Source organism: Capsicum annuum, chromosome 5, assembly GCF_002878395.1.
Source record: "Capsicum annuum cultivar UCD-10X-F1 chromosome 5, UCD10Xv1.1, whole genome shotgun sequence".
In the NCBI taxonomy this organism is placed as follows: domain Eukaryota; kingdom Viridiplantae; phylum Streptophyta; class Magnoliopsida; order Solanales; family Solanaceae; genus Capsicum; species Capsicum annuum.
Window position 1 is genome coordinate 140,601,487 of NC_061115.1, and position 22,379 is coordinate 140,623,865.

The window sequence follows — 22,379 nt, forward strand, 5'->3', positions numbered from 1 at the left end:
ATGATTCTCAAGTGAGGTAGGTTATTCAGATCTGTATCAGGTTGAATTAGTTACAACCTATGTTTTTTCCCTTCCAGGTATTTCCCTACCTTTTCCCTTAATTTTTCTACACATGCATGCTCATCCCTTAATTACAGGCTCAACCAATAAAATATCTGGTGCATGAACCTCTTCCCTAGATTAATTTACTCTCATGTTCACCTTCTACAAAAAGAAGAATGGAGAGGCTAGATTCTAATTTGAATCTATTAATTCCAATAGGAATCAATCCAAAGCATTTAAAATAAAGAAAGTGAATTTTTTCTAAAGGCTTATGGCCTCTAGGGAAAAGTACAAATATCTTCGTACCATTCTGCAAGATTCTAATAGACTTGTTCTGGTAAGATGAGTTCAATAAACCTTGACTCTAATACCAACTTTATCACAACCTAAATTCATTGTGAGTGGCACCCACACTAAACATTCGATGGGAGACCATGTAACCCAAATAACCAACACCAAATACATAACCATTTTAGATAAGAATATATCCAATAATGAAATGAATATCTATAATAATTTAATTAAATATACAATAAAATTATCAATTCTAAAATTTCCATAGAACTTAATATCACCTTCAAAAATCTGTAACTAGAACATTACTATAGGTACAACCCAAAAAATACCAATAATAAAATAAAATCTATCTACGCCAAAAATAAGTGGACAAGATCAAAATAAGAGAGATTTGTGGCTACCCTAAAGATAATGCTCATACTTGGATATAATATCACTCTATAAAATACAAGTAAGGTCTTATAGAAAACACTAGGATATGCTATGCACTAAACCAAAAGAAGAGTACAAGGTACTATTAGTACAGAAAAACTATGTACTGGTAGGATCACAAGCCAAGTCAACTTAATCATTGTGAATAGTTCACTAAAAGTTTGTAAATAAGTCACAAATATGTCATCTTAACAATATATATTCCAATCAGTTACTTATAACTACCAATCCAAGTAAATAAACAAAATCGCATTGTTGCATTTTAGTATCCAATTCAAGGTCAACAACAATAATGACTCATAAGATAAATCAATTTACTATTATTTTAAGATCGTGTTGTTATTTTATAGTGTTATGTAATAGCTTGCTTCAAGTACAATTTCTATCCTTAAGATAATGCCACTGGTGCGCTCATGGAACCCAAGTATATGTTAATAACCAATGGTCCATATGGTACTAGCATGGATGACATGTATCCTACTAGTAAAGTTCAAAAAAGAAAGCTCTGGAGGAGCTTGAAAGATACCAATAGAAGGAATACAATGTGCCAAAGGTCCATTAAAGTGGAGTGGATGAAGTAAAGAGGACTTGTAAAAATAACTATCTTATGAATTCTTTGAATACATTAAAGAACATAACCAAAGAAGTTCCTTACTTAATTAAGGGTAAAATTGAAAAAGATAGTGAATTTTTTATTTCCCCCAGTATAAATAGTAGTCTTTCACATTTTGAAGACTTTATCTTATGTTGAATATTAAATAATCTTAAATTTGTAGTTGATACTTTAGTGATTAGTGTAATCCCTTTAAAGAATTAGCGAGTGATTAGGAAGATGTTATTGATCATTGAGTTATCAGATTGTGGATTCAATTTAGTTTCTCATGCACTTCATTGAGTTCTTTTATTTCTTGGTCTATTTGGGAATTCATTTAGGCCTTTCTCATGTCGATACTCATCACTTTTGTAATCTATCACTCTCTCTTCAATTTTGTTTAATTCTGCATTTCTAATATTAATTTTGATCAGCTCAATTCACATTATCATTTGGAATCTAGATCATAGATTTTAAGAGTTGTCCCATTAGATTTTAGGTCCTAGGTTCATAAATTTAAAAACTCTTTTAAGAAAATAAATAGAATTTTTTTTATTTTTATTTGTTGCTTTTGACACTAGATGTTGGTTCCCTAGTGTCTTTTGAGTCTAGATTTTGAATTTTGTGTGATTTTGAGTTGTATAAAAGAAGTTGCCATAAAAGCATTTAGGAGATTTTAAACTTTTCTTGAAAGTGGGTCTCTTGATTGAGGATGAAATAGAGCATAAAAATCATAAGGGTTTGTTCCCTATATTGAGGGAAAGCTAATCCTAAATTTTGAGCCAATTTGAGTTGATTTGTGAGTGTTGTGAATTGGTGTGTGTTCTTGGATTTCATCAAGTTCTTGTATAAGAGAGAAGCAAAAGGTACATTTTATCTAATTTTTTTAAGTCAAAGTTCGTCAAAGGGGTATGTGGATCCACTAGTGAATATTTGAAAAAAAGTTAAATTTAATTAATTTTTAAAATAAATTATTTTTTTTTCTACGTGGACTGTCACATCAGCTGTCAACTACCATTACTTCAGTAGCTAAGTAGTAGTCCAATCTTACTTATCAGCCTAGCATGTGGCCAACAAATGCAGAATTGAATTTTTTTCAGACCTCAATACATGAAAAAGAATTAAGTTTTGAAAATTTTGAAACCACAAAAGTTTTCTAAGTGTCCAAATTTCCTAATTCTTTTCTCCACTCATTTTTCTTCAATTTCTCAGCTATTTAATAATTAATTAACATATTGAATTATTTTTTACAAGTTTCTAATCATCAAAGCAAATTTTCTATGTGTGAAACTTCTTTGATGCCCCAAAAATTTTCTCAGTGTCAGAACTTCCTACGTTTTTTCTACACTATTTTTTCTCCAATTTCTCTACTATTTAACACTTAATCTAACACATTTAATTTCTTTTTAACTAGTTTCTAAATGTCAAATCATCTCTTCAATTCTTCAAATTAATTAACATTAAGTAATTTCTTCTACTTTTGTTACTTAGTTCTTGAGTTCAAATCTTTTATGCTTCTTTTCGTCTACTTTTGTTATATTATTTCATAGGTTAATTTCTTGATCAAAGTCCTTTTAGATTTATTTAAGTCTTCCTTCTTAATAGACTCAAAAGGATTTATTCCTCCATAAGGATAGTAACCTTGAATTGATTAAGTGGAGCTAGTAACGCTATTAATTAGGGCAAAAAGTAGTTGAACGTGAGTTAAGGGCACATAAAGAATGGTTTGAAGCTTTTATTACTAACTTGTTTGCTAGATTGGTAGGTACAAAAGGATGTGTAATGAAGAACATCATACATAGCCTCAAAATCTTTTGAAGACAAGTTTTATTAAGGCTATGATTGTCATCATGATTGATATAGTGGTGAAAACTACTATTTTGAAGATGAGTTTGAAATGAATGGGGATTATGGCTCTTATAATGAACATAAAAGAGTAGAAGTATCTTATGATGAATCTTATAGTGAGTATAAAGGAAATGGAGGTTCACATATTACACACCATGGTGATAAATATTATATGAGGTACGATACTTCCTCCCATATATTTTATTAACCCTTTAGAAGGATTATGATTGAAAGGGAAGTTGAGAAGATAAATTACCTTCCTCGTCTTATGCTACATCCTATCCTAGTCAAAGAGGTATATATATATGGGTAGTACCATTTTGAAGTCATCATATGGACCATATAAGAGGTACATTCCCTACTTCTTAAAGATTCCAAGGTTCCAAGAAAAGCAAACCCAAAGAGGCAAATTCTTAGAACTAGATTAAATGTTAATATTGTCTCATGATTTGACCTTATACTTGATGATCAATCTTTGCCAGTATCATATCCCATGATGTTTTAGAATAACTTAGACTACCTTTACATCTGATTTTGGATCCATTCCTTCATGAATGAAGGGTTTGGATATGCAAACAAGTAAAGGCACATATTTCACATAAAGAATATCAAGAGGAGCTATGGTGTGGTATATGATTATTGGATACTTATCACCTACATTTGGGATGATCTTGTTTCCAAAATTATAGTTTCCCATATCTATAAGATTGGTACAAGTACACCATGAAATACATTGGGAAGCTTCTCTTTCCCTCAACACCTCCTAGAAAAGAAAATCCAAGTGAACTAATTCCAATTGAGGATCTTAAAACTTTGCACAAATTAATTTTTATCTTCAATGCAAAGAGAAATTGAAAAATCACCGAATTGGGCACTAAGATGATGCCAGAGATATTTAAAAGGCTATTAAAGGGTACTAATCCCCATGAATATAAATCTGAGGAGTTTCCTTTAGATGCAAAACAAGCTACTCTTTTTTAAGTTGGTGCTAAGGGGATGAACATGCAAGTCACCACATCCAGTCCGAATAGGCAAGCCACCACTTCCAATCCTTTCTCACAAAATTTTAATTTAGAGTTGGAGAGATCTCCAAATCCTTCCCAAGGAACTCTTGGAACTCGTCCTATATCTTAAAAACTTGTAAGACAAAATATTGAAAAGAGTAAAAGTGTGAAAAGTGACAACTCTAGAGAGGAAGAAAGAGAGGTTAAGAGGAGTGATGTGAGAGTGTTTTCACAACCTTCTCCTAACTTATGTAACTTTTCTTTCGCTGGTTATTTTGACGTATGTACAGGTGTTATTCTAAGAAATCCTAGAAAAGTACTTCCAAACAAGGATAATCAAAAGGTGTTAAAAAGCTCCCCAAAGGATAATTTGTGCTCCATTATTAAAACCAAGGTGAAAACAGTAATTCATATGAGCTAAAAGGTAACAAAGCTAAACCTTACACTTTATTGAAAGTAAAATATCATTGTATGTCTAGTATATAATTGAGTGTTAGTGATAATTTGTATATAAGTGATCTTAAAGAGACTTTTTCTTGTGTTGTCCATAGTGGCACCTTGTTTCTTAGTGATATTATAATTATTGTGAGTGCTCCAGAACTAGGTGATCCTATAGATGACCAAATTAACTCTATTAGTAAGGTCGATTTGTGTACACCTAGTGTTTGCACTCGTTCCTTAAATGAAGATACATTATCATGTTAAAGGTATGGTCAAATCCTAGTTGGTTTCAAATGTAATGATCATGTTCTTGATTTTTTGAGCTTGAAATACTACCAACTAGTGATGAATGTTATTTTGATCAACATGTGTGTATTGATGCACCACCAAATGAGGAGTTTTGTGAAAAATTTAAGAAATCTCAATTTAGTGATGACATTGATATAGTTGGTCATGTAGATAGTCGTGAAGTAATTATACCTAAATGATGAATACTTGAATTATGATTTCATTCCTTGTTCTTCTTATGAGAATTTTATGGTGGAAGGAATATTAAAGATAATCCCTTATTTAAGGTTGACTTGACTAATAAAGGTGAAATGTATAGTGGTATTTCTTGGCATGATAGAGGTGTCTCCCTTCTTGATGGCTACTAAGTGATTAAGAATCCAATATAGTATGATAATGCATTTTCCAAAGACAAAACTCTCTTCTTGGAAGCTCTTTAATGACCCCTTTATCATTGTGTGACCCTATTCTTGATTAAGGCCTCAATGTTTGTGGATTAAAGAGTGAATATATATGTGGGCACACGTTGGATGGCGTTCATGTATGTTACACCTTTCTTTATTACTTGTTTTCATATTAAGATCCTTTACAAAAATGTGGTCTCATGCTTGTGAACCTCAAATCAAATGTTCTATTGCCTATTTTGGGAATTTTCTATATACCTACATCCTTGTTTAATGCACCTGTGCTTAATTTGTATGGATCACAACTAGTGGATATTAAAATGCTTATTTGCTTTTGGTAGAGTCCATGGATATTAAAAGATTTTTTTCACCTTCATAAGGTTGGACAAATTGAATCTTTGAATGATACTCTTGGAAGTTTCTTGATGGAGAGGGTTGATTTATTCTTACAATTCCCTTTATTCTCTACCAGTACTCTTATCTCTTGGAGCACCCTAGAAAAGGTGCATGATATTGAAACTTTTCTCTACTACCTCTTTTCTTACAATGATATCCATCCTGGTATGAGATAATTTTCTTCTACCTTTTATCCTTGTGTGATAAGATATTTGGTTGTATTTCAAATTTGTGCCTCTTGGCATGACAAACTAACCCTTGTGCTAACCCTTATGCTTTGAGGATATTTTTGTTGCTTGTGCTTTTAATGTGTTTCAGGATTTGAAATTGAGGATAAATCATTTTCAAAAAGCGGAGAATGATACTAGCATGTATGGAAAATATCCTATAAGTGATGTTCATGAAAAAAGAAAGATTTAGAGGAGCTTGAAGCATACCAACCAAAAGCATATAAATGCTATCTCAGCAATTTTTTTAATTCACAAAAGAAGACAACTAAATAAGTCCTTTACTTCATTAATGGAAAATTGTGAAAGATAGTGTCATCATTATTTCCCCTAGAATAAATATTAGTCTTTGTCATTCAGAAAACATTATATTATCTTGAATATTAAGAATTCTTAAATTTGTAGTTGCTACTTTAGTGACTAGTCTAATTCCCTTAAGGAATTAGTGATTGATTAGGTTGGATTCCTTAATTAATTGTGTTATGTTCTTTGCTTTATTGATCAATGAGTTATCATATTATGGATTCAAGTTGATTTCTCGTGCATTTGACTGAATTTTTTTCTTCCTTGGTCTATTTGTGAATTTATTTAGGCCTTTATTTCTTCTATTCTCGTTCTTTTTTCTAATCTATCCCTCTATCTTTAATTTTAGTTAGTTAATTCTACATTTCCAAGATTGATGTTGAGTATCTCGATTGAGGTCATTATGACCATACAAGGAATCCAATATATGTATAACAAAATATGACCTAGTTCGCTCAAGGAACCAACAAACTCTACAAAAATAATAGTGTACACATATGCTAAGTGTCTTATAATTGCCCAGTAGCCATAACCTATAGGGGATGAGCACAACCCATGAACCAAGTTATAATGGCCCTTTGCATTATTACGATATGTCTATCATGCCAAATTGGGGTTAATATTCTCTTTGAATGAAGTGTTAGAAATTTTAGGCTAGGCTAGTCTTGGATGAACTTCAAATATGGTATGGTCGATATAAACTCGGTAATAGATAGGTTGGTGATATGTGATTCAAGATAATAATATGATAACTTAGGAGTTAAATAGTTCATTCACATGTTTGGAAGTGAATTTTTGTTAGTAGAACTATAGATATAGCATTTAAGATAAAGACGTTAGTTCAGGATATCAAAACCCAAAAAAAGTTTTGCAAAATTGTCAAAAAGTTAGAGTTGTCGAAGTTATTACATCGTATAAACTGTTATAGCAGGAGGTACACTACAACCATGGTCTAGCTATAGCCAAAATATTCTTACTTGTAATACCCCATACTTTTTCCTAGCTAATTTCATCTCAAGAATGTCTAGTATAAGCTTCTAAATTGAATGATGTTTATTCCATGAGGAGTTTTCAAGATTTTTACATTTTTTGTCATGTGGAAAATTTAATAATGTTTCCATCGATGTAAGATTTGTCCAAATTTGATAATCGGGTCAGAAGTTACGACTATTTCAAGTTTCTATCATAAAACATCACAATATTAGTCAGTGGTGCACCGCGCCATAAGAGGAAATGGCATTTGGCAAATTCCAGTAGGGGTTCGCGATTATGGCACGTCGCGCTAGGGCTCAAATTTAGAATTGTCCTTTTTCCAGTGTCTCAATGCGATTTCCCCTGCATCACGCCAAAGCTCCAGGTCACAAAAAAAGTGGCAACACGATGGCCCCGCATCGCACCATCCCTCAGTTTCCTAATTGTCAAAATTAAGTGACAGGGCGTGATAGAGTCGTGTCACGCCAAAGGTCCAATTTAGAAAATTTTCACTGAAATTAAATAAAGCATCCAGGGTTAAAAAGGTCATCTTCCCACCCTATTTAAGTTCTTTAATACGTGATTTAGCCACTTGTCACCCAAAATATACTAGTTTTCCTCAATTTTCTCTCAAGAACAAGCTAGGGTTTTCATAGAAGATCCAATTTCAAGAAAGTTTCACCGTCAATCTTCACGAAATCACAAACTAAGGTATGTATAGTGTTCATTCATGGACTCCTTTCGTCCATGAAGCCCAAGAATCCCTTTTCTAAATACAAGTTTATGGATATTCTTGTGAATTTCATGATTGGGATGCTCTTGTTCATGTGGATAATGAGAAATTGAATTCTATTCCATGTTGGGTGATAAATTCTATATTGGTTAAATTATTATAGATATAGATTCATGCAAACCTATGACTAAACCCTTTAATGATGAAATTAGAATTGAACCATGATGTTTAATTATTGTACAAAGATGTTTACATGTACCATGCCTACAATATGTTTGATTAAATGCCTAGATGAAGGAAAAGTGCCTAACTAGCATGATACCATGAAATCCCCATGTATGTACAAGTTATGCCTATCATATGTTTTGATGAAATGCTTAAGTTATGCTTGGTTAGTTTTCTTCCATCGAGTCCTAGGGTACTCGTTCTCGAAACATTAGCTGTGTGCCTAGAGCCACGTCATGTTTTCACAATACTCTTAGTCAAGCTATGATCCTTAGACTTCAGACAGTCTTATGACTCAGGAAATCTCCATGATCTCATGAACTTAGTCAGTTGTCAGATATTAGTAGTATTTCGTTAGTCAACAAAATTCAGTAACTCAGCCCATGTTCAGTTTCGTAAAGCATGTTCAGAGTCTATTAAGATGGGAGTATTAATTAGCACCGAGTGAACCCAAGAAAGGGAACACACACTGTCAGATGGCAGTGTGATCCTTAGAAGTCATCCTTGCATTCCAGAACTATTTAGCCAGCATAGGTTGAGACATTAACACTGTCCGATGAGTATTGATGAGGTGGATAAGCACTGTCAGATAACGGGCTCACTATTCTTATATAGGGGATACTATCAAATAAGGTTCACCCACAACTTGTCCTTACTGGTGGTGCGGTATTGACACCATTCTAATTAGGATTATAGATTAGACCCCAACTCAGCCATAATGGCATATCAGGGGCATGTCAGTTGGATAACTACTTCCCACAGTCTCATGTTATAGAATCAGGACTGTTAGATAAAGTCAATCAGTCTCAATAATAGAACTTAGATAGTTCTTTAGATTTCAAGACTATCAGATGCAGTTAACTCAGATACAGTACAAAACTCAGATAGTTTCATCAGATTTAGCACTATCAGTTATAGTCACCCATATTATCAGTTTTATTCAGATTCAGTAATCATGTTATCATAGTATTAGTGTCAATTGTTATGTCTCATGCATGTATTATTACACTCATGATAGTTAGTTAGTTATTATTGTTCATGCATATGAACCCCATGATTCAGCCTACCTCATATGTATACCAGTACATTCAAAGTACTGACACATTTGTTCTATGGTGTCTTATACCATAGGTTCAGAGACACGAGCTCCAGAGCAAAAGTAGATTCCAGATATCCACAGACACAGTTATAAGTGAGTCCTCATCTTTCAAGGACATGATTATTTTCTTATTATCTCATTTATCAATTTATTAGTTGGAGTTAGTTAGGGATATGTCCCGTCAACTCCTTACTTAGAAAGTTCAGTCAGTTAGAGGTTTTCTAGACTACCATGTTCCAGACTTCAGTATGTTAAGTTTTGTTTTCGGTATTCTATTACCCCACATAGATGTTATTTCATTCAGATCATGTTCAATATTGAACCTTATGGCCTTTCATTTTATGTTTCCACATTATAAATTATTTTATGCAATATATAGGTACAGATATCAGTTATGGGTTATCTTGTGGTCCTTTGGGGTCATGAGCACCGTGTATCATTTTAGCTACCAGATTTAGGGCATTACAAACTTGGTATCAGAGCTAGGTTGGGTAAGTTTTCTTTAAGGGTAAATGATAGCGAGGTAAATGAGTGCAGATCTACCATGCTGAACAGTGACATGACTTTCGCCAGGCTTATGACTCATGCTCAGCATATAGAGGAGCAGAAGATTAAGAAGAGGGAGAAGCTGAATAAGAGAGCGAAGACAGGTAGTTTCAACTTCGATCAACCTAAATCAGAAGAAGGAAACCGTTCCTAATTTTGTCCTAAGTCATCAGTTCCAGCCCCTTGTTCAACCAGTGCTCCATTTCCTAAGTTCAGGAAGGGTAATAGAGATAGAGCGCCAGGCTCTAGGTCTCAGGGCAATGTTAGCAATGCCTGAACTAATTCCATTTGTCAGAATTATGGTAAGAACCACAAGGGTACTTGTAGAGCTGGTAGTGATGTCTGTTTCGATTGTGGCAAGCCAGGACACAAAGTCAAAGACTACCCTCAGTGAATATAGGGTGCATCTCCTCCATGAGGTAATGAATTTCAACAACCTACTGATATAAGAATATAATTTAAAGAAGTGAATAACATATAATAATAATTAAAAAAATATAATAGATGGGCCATTTGTTGCAATATATGAGTCATTTATTGCATAAGTTTTATGAATTAGCTAACAGATTACCCATATAATGCAACTTATGCAATAGATGGGCCATTTGGTGCATTAAATGAGTCATTTGTTGCATAACTTCTTTGAACCTATTAACAGGTTACCCAATCTATTGCAAACCAATCCAACATATTGGTAACCAGTTGCAAAAAATGACTTAGAAGGTTGGAAAAAGTAACTTACCCAGTCCTCATATCATTGCTCCATATTTGTCATGTTCATGAAGTCTTTTGGACAAAATTTATGCATGGAGTCGACTTCTAGGGCCTTTTTGGATTCCATTAGTGTGTTTAGCTTAGTCTTCTTTATGTCTTTCAACAACTTGTAAATATTCACCTTCTTTAGTTCTCCCTTCTCCCCATGCCCCCTTGAATTTGTTCAATAGTGGGAGGAAGAAAAGTTGAAATTTTTCTTGATTTAATATTTGATAGTATGTTGGAAATTTCTTTTTTCCTTCTTTTAACTTCCAAATAAATCAATGGATCTGTCAACTTCCTTGATGGTATGGCACCCATCTTAGATGTCCATTCCTTGATAGCAACAATCAGAGCATCACTGCTTTAAATCAAGTTATCATGTCAGTCCTTGCATTCTTGGCATTTGCATGCAGAATATTGATGTCTTACAAATTACACTTCTTAAAAAGTATAAAGTGGTCACTGACTAAAATATTGAACCCAAAAAGGTTGGGGCCGATTCCACGAGGAGTAGGCCAAAATTATGTCAAGATTTTGTCTACGTAATTGGAAATTTAGTAAATAAAAAATGGTTTTATAAAAGTAAGTTGTAATAGTAATAATTATTGGTTGATTGAGCTGTGATCAATATGAGAGAAGCATTAGGAATGTGATCTCTATGAGTTCATAACTCCATAGGTTGTTCATGCTAGAAAACTATATCGATGTTTTGCATCAAGATCTAATAAGATATTTATTATCTAAACATCCATTGACCTTGGTTAAATGAATTTCACCCATCTCCTCTTAGACTCAGAGTGCTGGATTACTAACCCTTGGGTTGTGATCTCAAATTAACAATCTCAATCAAGTATCAAGTTAATTAGATGGAGGTTGATAGCTTCAAATTTCTATTATTACCTCATTTTCCCAATATCTAACTCTCTGTTGAGCAAGCCTAAAATACAAATGAGTTTCTAAGATTAGCAACTATTAAGAAAATAATTAAATTGAAGAGAATACCAATACACGTAAGAACACTGGACTAGAATAATTTCATACTTAAACTATGTCACGACCCAAACCTAGGGCCTATTAGTGACGGGTATCTCAGGTTTATCGAGGACCGAAGACCACTCCTTAACCTAGCCAATCAGAATGCAATTTAATAGTAGCGAAAGGCAACTAGACATATAAGCAAGATAGATAAAATAACAAAAAAGGGACACTAGGAGTCCAAAACAATAACCATTCCTATACTTTGTCCACAAAGCCTCTAAACCGAAATACAAAAGTTAAGTAACGATATGCCCCAGATCTTGATAGTGACAATGAAAATGATAATGTTACTATGAACTCCTCAATTCTAAAATATGGAAGCAAATCGATGGAATGACCAATTTTTTTAGAAAGATGGAAGTTCACCACTTCACTGCAAACTCGATACACAATTGCACCACCTAACACAGCACAAACAAACATAAGAAACCCCTAGGACCCTACATTATGAAAGGATGTAGCGTCTATGGACGGTTAGTGGGGTGAGCACTACATGTAACTCACGAAAGGGATAAAATAATGCAATTTCAAAATCAAATCCAAACTTAATGTACATGTTCACATACACGCATATATACATATATATTTAATGTTGGAATAAGGGACAAGGTTTCTCATGATATTTAAAATCATTAACATGGACAATGTAGTATCAAACTGTCCTAAGGGAACCGATGGGATATATGGGTTTGGCTTTCCCCACTGAAAAGACAAAGTGCGTGTTAGCCATACGAGTCAGAGAAATTCAAGAAAAGGCCAGGGAATGCCACAACCCACCCAATCAAAAGTATGTATAAAGTGTGAACCATGCACATGGTCATAAATAACCCCACGGCATCAAAAGTGGTGTCTAGTATTGGTCCCCCCTGAGCCTCCACCTTTCGTGGTCAGCTACACAACCCTCTTTAAGCCTAATTAAAATATTTACACATAACCTCTTTCATTTAACCAAGGAACCTTCCATTAAGGCATTACTAAATGGTATCATCATACCAATATACTTGCAAAGGTATATAATTATACCATTCCAATTATCCATTAACCTGGGGGAATCCATGACCCCTATGTTCCAATTTAAAACCCATATCACGACCGCTAAGGCCTTATAAAACCATTTAAAATCAAACTTTGGACACCAAAGACTTTTCAAAACCATTTATGTTCCATTAATTTAGGCAACACAATAGTTAAAAAGTGGGTTAAAATTATTCATATTTCCATGTTCCAAAACCAATTTATAAAGTGGGTTGAGGCTAACACCAATTTCAAATTAATTTTAAAAATTTTGGGGGAATACCACAACCCTCTTCCCATTCACCATGCCCATGCACAAATTTAGTTCCACAACCATGAGATAAAGCATGAATAACAGATCCAAAACCATAAGAAAGCCAAACAATTAATAAAGATTCAAAACCCTCATCCCATCATTCAAAAACCAATAATTAAATTTATGTAAACCATGATTAAACAGATTCTTTTATATAAAAACCAAGCTAGGGAAGAGATATAAACCTTAAAATCAAGGAATTTGGAAGAGAAACCACAATTCGAGCCTAGATGTTTAATCTCTACAAACCCTATCCTTGCTCTTGATTGGGGAATTTGAGAGTGAATAGAGTGTTTATGTTATTTTGAAAAGGGTGGAAATAGGGCTAAAGGAATGTTTTATGTCATGAAATAGTAGTATGGTAAGATGAAAAGTCCATCATACCCTTAATAAAATCATGCAGGAATTTTAACTCCCAGTCACTATAGGTCTCGTAATGAATCGTGGTTACTAGCCATGAGTCGTCACCAAGACTCATAGTTTGGGTAGTGACCTAGGACCATGTCATTGGTTTGTTCATAGTCCTACCCTACGACTCATGACTAGACTTTACGAATCAGGATCCTAGTCATACTTAAGACAGAAACATAGGTAATCCTTTTTGATTTGACTATAAAAAGTACTGCACGACTCATATAGAGTGACTACGACTCATAAGGTCTTACTCATTGCCTGTACAGTGAGGTCAACACACATTGAAATTTTCAGAGTCCAAAATCTGGGGTATTACAACCTATTTAGTTAATTCACCATGGTTTCTATAACAGTAGTTATGGGGTTTAGTCACTCATGATCATAAGCTTGCAAGAAAGCTCATAGTTAAAAGCATAATTGTTAACTTACAAGAATAAGATGAAAACTCCAAAATCTCAAACAGAATAAAAACCCTAAAAATTAATGTCAATGATTCCAAGATCAACAATATGTTTAAGAACCTCAAAATAATGTAAAAGTATGCAGACTAATCATAAAAGATAATGGAGTATTTATAGATATAAAATGAATTCAATCCTGAACTGTGTAGGAAAATTAGGTTGGTAGCATCCTATGACTAGTGGGATGAAGGTGTGGATTAGTCCCATGAGTCATAGGTATCTTTTGTGGATATCAAACTCTAGATGAATCTTTGGTACATGGTTTATGACTACCACTCACTAGTCGTGGGTTGGAGTTATGGGTCGTAGGTTAATCTGTACGAATCAGACTTTACCTTCAGCTTTAGAACCCAATTCATGAGTCCTATCAACATGACGTGGGTCTAGTTGATGGGTAATAGACCAAACTCATGAATCTCCATCTTCTCCCCACTTAGCAAATTTTCATCTTTTTTCTCAGCTTCTCCTTTGGAACCTATTTTCCTACACAATCATCACAAAAATACATCATACCTAACAAAATTCCTAAGTTCTTGCATAATTTACGTATTTTAAGCATCAAAAGTGACATAAAACCATGGATCATCAACACAAATATGTCCTCATTCAAATAAAATACAATAAACACCTACGACGCTTATCTAAGAGAAACCTAAGGTACCTACGAAAGTCAATTCATCAAAAATTCCAACCCTCTCATATGAACATCCTTTAAAACCATTATGTGCATACATGTAACCCAATATCATGAATAAAAAAAATGATTAAGTGATGACATTATATTACAAACGAACAACCAAACATGTATGGAAATGACATTACCCAAACAACTAGTAGCTAACGATGCAAACCTGTACTCTCACAGCAAAGAAGTCCTATATTCTTCTAGTATAATAATGAATATTAGTGCAGGGACTACATCGAAGTACTCACTCTCACAAAAAAGTTCACAATGTGCGTGAAATACCATAGGCTTACCCTTATTTTCTACGTCTTAGTTTTTCAGACAAGTTGATTGGGATTACTGTAGGGTTTTATCTTGGCTTGTAATATTGGCTTGCGGAGGTATGGTACATATGGTAATAGTGACTCAATACTCCTTGATTCTACATTTATATTTTTGGCTCCATTATTCAACCATGCATATTTTATTTTCCCTTATTCTTCGTTATTTATTTTTAGGTTAGGTATGGTTTTGCTTTGGTTTTCCTATTTTATTTTCTCTTTTTTAAAATTCTTTTCTTATCCTTTTATTTTTTTCTATACCACACCCATAGCTACTATATTTGATTTTTAACTATTTTTTCATACCCGCATCCAACTATGCACCCCTATAATAGCCACCGTCAACTTAGGCAATGGCCTAAGTTGAGGTACAAAATGTCCAAGGAGAGACCACGATCAAGACAGGTTCATTGTAATTAAATGGAAGGGTGAACTTTTAGTATAATAAAAATGGTCACTTAAGGCTCAAATTCGGTTTCAAGGTATATTTATTTGTTTCGTCAGACATTTAGGCTTAAAGTGGATTTATTCAAGAATGGCCTATAATCTTGCCCAAACCAACTATCCTACAACCAAGGCAAGTCTAACCGGGCAAGTTCTAGGTCACAAACATAAAGTGAACTAAGTGAACACCTCACACTCATATATCACAAGGTTACATCCTCAACTACTACATGCAATTCTAAGCTACAGTTATTCTATTCCTAATACTCATCCAAAATGTTCACAATGTCACAACTTCACAACACACAATTAACAATAACAAAAATAGGAGGGGTATTATTAATCATCAAATATAAGTTCAACATCACAAGTCATTTAAAAACTTGATTGCACCAAGGTTCCTTATTTTTCTCCTAATCAAACACAATAAAAATAACATAAACACAACAAAAAGACAATATCCTAAACATGTCTGCTCTTTTTTAAATAGGGTTTAGGGTTTTGTATAAGGGAAAGGGTTGAGTTTTAGGGTTGCGAGTCGAGTTTCATGGGTATCTTAATTTAAATGATGATTTAAAGTAAATTATTGAACTGGGCCCTTGAGGTCGACCCATGAATTATAGACTAGGCCTAAAGCTCCTGGATTGCACTTGTGGGTTTATTTCTGCAACTCAAATTTTCTTCTGATTTCCATGACTCAACCCACAAACTATGGGTATGGTTCATGACCCATGGACTAGATTCGTGGAATATGTTTTAAGGATTAGAAATCCACTCTGATTTTCAAGAGTCTAATTTAAAATTTTTAGACTTAAGTAACAACCCGTAGACTTTACTCGTGAGTAGAATTACCTTGAATTTTTGAATTTTCAATGTTTGCCTTATGTCAGTGATCCTTTCATTCTTCTAACCCTGAGAAAAGTAAAACACAATAAAGTGAACACTAAAATCTTGGATTTCCTCCCAAGAAACACTTGATTTAATGTCACGTCATGGCATGGCTATGTTGGGACTTAGACTTCACCAACAAGCCTATGGGTTTCCTCCCATGAAGTTCCTGATTTTACATCGTGGTACGACCCAACTTCCATTAATACTTAGGCTTCATCAAGGCTTCAATCCACATACAACTTAATCTCTCTTGTGTTTCCCATATCACACTTGACACACTGTCTGTTCACCTTGAATAGGACATCACTATTTCATTGTATCTCAATTGCAATATGTGGAAATACCCTTATCATAGTGAAAGGTCTAGACCATCTAAACATTAACTTGTGAAGAAACAAGAAAAGTCTCAAATTATACAGCAAAACTAAATTACTTGGTTGAAATTCTCTTTGTTCAATTTTTCTATCATGGTACAATTTTATCTTTTCCTTGTACAAAGAGAAACTCTCATAATAACGGAGGTAGAACTCATCCATATCATTCATCTTCTCTAGTCTTAAGTGTGTAGCATCACCCTACCCAAAATTAAGATTTTTCAGTGCCCATCGTGACTTATGCTTAAGTTCAATGTCAAATGGAATGCTTTCCATACACAAGTTGATAAGGATATGTACCAATAAGAGTCTTGTATGTTATCCAATAAGTCCATAATGAATTATTTTGCTTTCTAGACCAATCAATCATATTAGTATTCATAGTCTTTGCTAAAATAGACTTTATCTCACAGTTGGAGACCTCAACTTGACCACTTATTTCAGAATGATAAGGTGTTGCCACATTATGCTCCATGCCATATTTATTAAGGATTTGAAAAGACGATTCCAAAAGTGAGATCCTACATAACTAAGGATTTCTTAGGGTAACTCAATCCGAAAAAACGTTCTTCTTCAAGAATATTGTGGCACTCTTACCTTCATTGTTTGGAAGCATGATTGCTTCCACCCACTTTTAAATATAGTCAACAACCACTAAGATATACTTCTTCCCATGTGAACTCACAAACTGCCCCATAAAATGGATACCGCAAACATTAAACAACTCAAGCTCAAGGATAGGCATCATAGAAAGCTTATGTTTTTATAAAATATTCCTTTACCTTTGGCATTGGTCATAATTCCTAGCATAATAATTTACATCCTTATAGATGATTGGCCAATATCAATAATTTTGCAAGATTTTTTATGTAGTGTGAGTTCCTCCATAATGACCCCTACCTGGGGAACAATGACATGGCTCTAAAATAATCATCTTTTTAACCTCAAGAATGCATCTCTGAATCACACCATCATTACACACCCAAAATAAGTATGGCTCATCCCCAAAAAATTCTCACCTTATGCGTAAATTGTTTATTCTGCTGAAATGACATATCTTGTGGGATGAGATCACTTATCAAATAGTTAGAAAATTCTGCAAACCAAGGGATTAAGTCTTATGATGCTGCCAAGACTTGCTCACCTGGAAATGTATCATCAATAGCAAGATTATCCCTTAGTTTAAGCATTTCTTCCTCCTCTAAGTGTGACAAATGGTCAATAACTTGGTTTTCGATGCTCTTTTTATCCTTAACCTCCAAATCAAATTCCTATAATAGAAGTAAACCTCGACTTTGCATATTTCTTTTCCATAAGGTATCTATGAGTTGTATGATAGTGTGAATAATAAATTTGGTGGCAACGTCCATTGAATACAATAATTGGCGATAATGTTCGTATCTCATTTAGACACACAAACTTCTTAAGTCAAGGATCATCAAATACAAATTTCATGTCCTTCCCAAAAAATTTGCACAATGGATTTGTAATTTTAGTGAAATCTGAGATGAACCACCTATTGAAACCTATACGGCCTAAGAAACTTTGAATTCCCTTCACAAAAATTAGTGGAGGCAATCTTCCAATCACATCAATCTTTTTTGAATTTTTATGCCATACCACTTTGCCTTCCTTGAACATAAAGTGACAATTATCCCAATTAAGGAACAAATTGCACTCTACATATCGTTGAAAGGTGTTTGATAAATGAGCCAAGAAATCATCAAATGAATCACCCATAACTGAAAAATTATCCATGAAAACCTCTATAGTGTCTTTCACCATGTCAGAGAAAATGAACATTATACAATACTGAAAAATTATGGGATCAATACATAGACCAAAGGGTATCTTTTTAAATGAAAATGTCCCATAAGGATAGGTGAAAATGGTCTCTCTTGGTCTTCAAGAGCAATAGAAACCTAATTGTACCCCAAATAACCATCAAGAAAAAAATACCATCCTCTACTAGTTAGCTGGTCTAAACATCTCATCCATAAACGACATAGAAAGGTGATCCTTCTAGGTTCATGAATTCAACTTTTTGTTGTCCATGCATACTCATCATTCGATGACTAGTCTCATAGAAACTAGATCTTTTTCTTGTTGGGAACCATAATGATTCCACTCTTCTTTGGCACAAACTGAACTGGGCTTAGCCATTTGCTATTGGCAATCTGGAAAACCACACCTACATATAAGCACTTGATGATTTCTATCTTCACAACCTCTGGCTTTGGTGGATTCAATCTACGTTAATGCTCAACGCTAGGTATATATTCCGAATCATACTGAATTTTTTTTTTGTATAAATTTTGGGTGGGATTCCAATAGAGTCAACAATGTTTGATCTAATATCTGTCTTAAACCTTTAGAAGATTGATACTAAGCCTCAGCTTGTTACTATAATAAATTTTCTGCAATAATAATCGACAAGGTATTGTTGACTACTAAGAATGCATAATACAAATAAGAGAGAACCACCTTCAATTAGAAAACTTGAGGCTCCTTAAAGGATATTTTAGCTATTGGTGCTGCTCTATTTTTAAGATCAAGGTCGAGTTTCTTTTGTGCATAAGTGAACCCCTACCAATAATGGCATTCATCATTTCATCATAAACATCAATACCATCACTGGCAAAATTTATTATCAGAGCTACAAGTGCCTTAAAACCAAGCCTCTCCTCAATGGGTGCTACCAATATATCTTCGTCTATAGTGTCAATCACAAAAACCACCCGCATATCTTTGGACTACTTCATAAAATTGCATATACTAAAGGTAACTTGCTTGTCATTAAGATCATACTTTATTTGTCCTATCTCCATATAAACCAATGCCCTACCCAAGGCTAGGAAAGGCCTTTCTAATGTAATAGGGATTTTGAATTCAACCTTATATCAAGAATAACAAAATTAGCTGAAAAACTAAAAGATGTTACCTTTACCAACATATCACACTAGATACCGATGAGCTTCTTCACAGTGCAATACTCTATTAAAAGTCTCATCAAAGTTTGTTTAACCCCAACCATTAGTGCATATATACGACTAGAGACATAAAGTTAATGGTATCTCCCTAATCACATAAAACCCAAGCTAAATTTAAAGACTCTAATAATACAAGGAATGGTGAATTCTCTCAGATCATTCTTTTACACTAAAGATCTAGAGGCAATGGATCTATAGTGGTGCACATTATCGGTGGGCTCTTAACATTGTCCTCTTCTATGTCACCAAATCCTTCATAAGCTTCACTTAACCCGATATTTATTCTAGAGCTTCAATAAGAAGGGTGTTCATAGACAACTCTTTCAACATGGACATACACTTTTGATATTTCCCATTTTTCGATTTCTTCTTCAATATTTGGGGTGAACGCAGAGGAGGTTGCAACATGAATATTGGTGTGACATCCTTACCCTTTTATTTGTCTGTATAAGCTTCTTTCTCAGCAACTAGAGGCTTTTGAGAGGCCTCATCATTTATTATCAAGTTTTTTGTTTCACCATTATCTACTTCATTAACGTTCATGGGGTCATTTCTTATGTTATCAACCACAGACATGGGTGGATCATTAGTGGCCTTACTACTTCGAGTAGTAATAGCTAGATAGTGATTATCATTCTTACGATTTTAAGTAGTGTTGGTATGAATAATACTGATTTACACTAGTTAAATGTGGAAGACATCTACCTAAATTATTATTCAAGCTGCTTAATCGTGATTGTATATGACTCTACCTTTTGGATCAACCCCAAAATGCCTCTTTAATTTTCTTAGGGAAACTATCTTTCCTTTCTAAACCCTTTACAAGTTTTAGAAGCAACACTTATAGTATCAAACTCCTAGATTTAGCATTCTATTTTCCTGGTGGAATATAGAGGCCACCCATTTTCTTGTAATCATCTTTCCTCATCCACTCACCATCAAGCTTTCTACTCCTATCTTTACATTATCTCTATAATAGTTCTGACCTAGATCCCTTTTCCTTAAGTTTTAACTGTCTTAATTAGACTCTTGGACCTTGGCTTGGAAACCTTTTATTTCTCTATTAAGATACTTATTTTCTTCCTCAAAGTTTGATTCTTCATGTGTAGAAGCCTTACCTTATGAACCTATTGTGCTTACCTTTTCTGCTCTAATTGCTGCAACTTTCTTCATAAGAAAACCAATCTTAGTCCTCAGTAGTGCCACCTCTTGAGATACCATCTCATCTAATATTCTCTGCTTATTGGAGGAACCAACTGAATAATTAGTGGCTGATATATCCATTTCTAAAGTATGCCATCTTCTATTGGTTTTAGTAATCCTATCTAAGTTCTCAGAAGTATGTTCTCAGCATAGACTTCAAGGTCCTATAGAATATCTCAAGCAAGTTTGTACCCGTAATTCTATAATATTGAACATTCTATTGCTTCTTTTTAAACCTCAACTATGTCTCATATAGTGCCTCTTAATACAATAGTCTGAAATTATAAATCTTATCTTTCAATTATAATATTCTAACTCATGTTAAGTTGTTATGGATCCTCAAGGCAACTCACCAAACAACAAAGTTTCCTACCTAGTCAAAGAGAATGGGATAGTCTCAATCATATAGTTTCCTAACTCACCTCAGCCATATTATATAAAGTGTATATCCCTAAAAAATTCATAATATGCATTTTGCATTATCAGTAGGCAGGCCAACAAACTCCCCTTTAAATTCAACAACTGGATCATCGCACTAGTAATATCAAACTTGGTCCTTGAGGTAATTCAGAAGAAGTGATTGCACCCATTTTAATTGGCTCAACATACCCTAAATATTTTTTTGTATCATTATAAATTGAAAGCTAGTACTACATAGGTTTTCCCTCTATTTGTTCTCAATATATCCCTCGCATCAAGTGCAACTAAATGATCTTTCCTTTTTTGTCTAGCTCTTTTTTCCCAAGCTACTCATCGAGCAATGACATACACAAAATTTTTATCAGCCATTAAGCGATAAGTAGTATGCTCTGTAGCTTACGAAAATTCACTCTAAAGTGGCTGAGTAAATGTTGTTGGGTTATTGTGATCCCTTTCAAGAAGTGCTCTTTGATCATGAACTCTTTCTCTCTTCATCTTTTAGTTCTATCTAACAATTTTCTAAAGTTCAGGATCAAATGGAACCAGGGGTATTTTCTTGATTACAAGTATTGTCATACACTAGAATGTGCCTTAGAAATAGTAGAAAAAGATAAATTGATAAACAAAACCAAAAACTTCAACAAACTCAATCTATCATCTCATTACCATATTCTCTGATAGTGGGACCAAAATTTATTTAGCCCAAATGACATCTCTCGAAAAGTATAAAGTGGCCATTGAATCAAATATAGAACCCAATAAGGTTAGGATAGATTCCACGAGGAATAGGCTAAAATTCTATCAAGAGTTTGTCTACATAGCTAGAATTTAGTAAATAAAAAAGATTTTTCATAAAATTAAGTTGTAGTATCAATAGTTGTTGGTTGATTGGGTGGTGATCAATATGAGAGGAGCATAAGGATTGTGATCCCCATGACTTTATAAATCCACAGGTTGTTCGTGCTAGCAGACTATCCCGATGCTTTACATGCAAGATCTAACAAGATATATATCATCTAATCGTCACTCGACCTTAGTTAAACAAATTTCACTTACCTCCTCTTGGACTCAGAGTGTCTCATTTCGAACCTTTGTTCTATGATCTTAGATTAGTGTCTTGCTTAAGGCTCAAGTTAATTAGATAAAGGTTGATAGTTTAAATATATATTGTTATCTCTGTTTTCCAAATGTCTACCTCTATCTT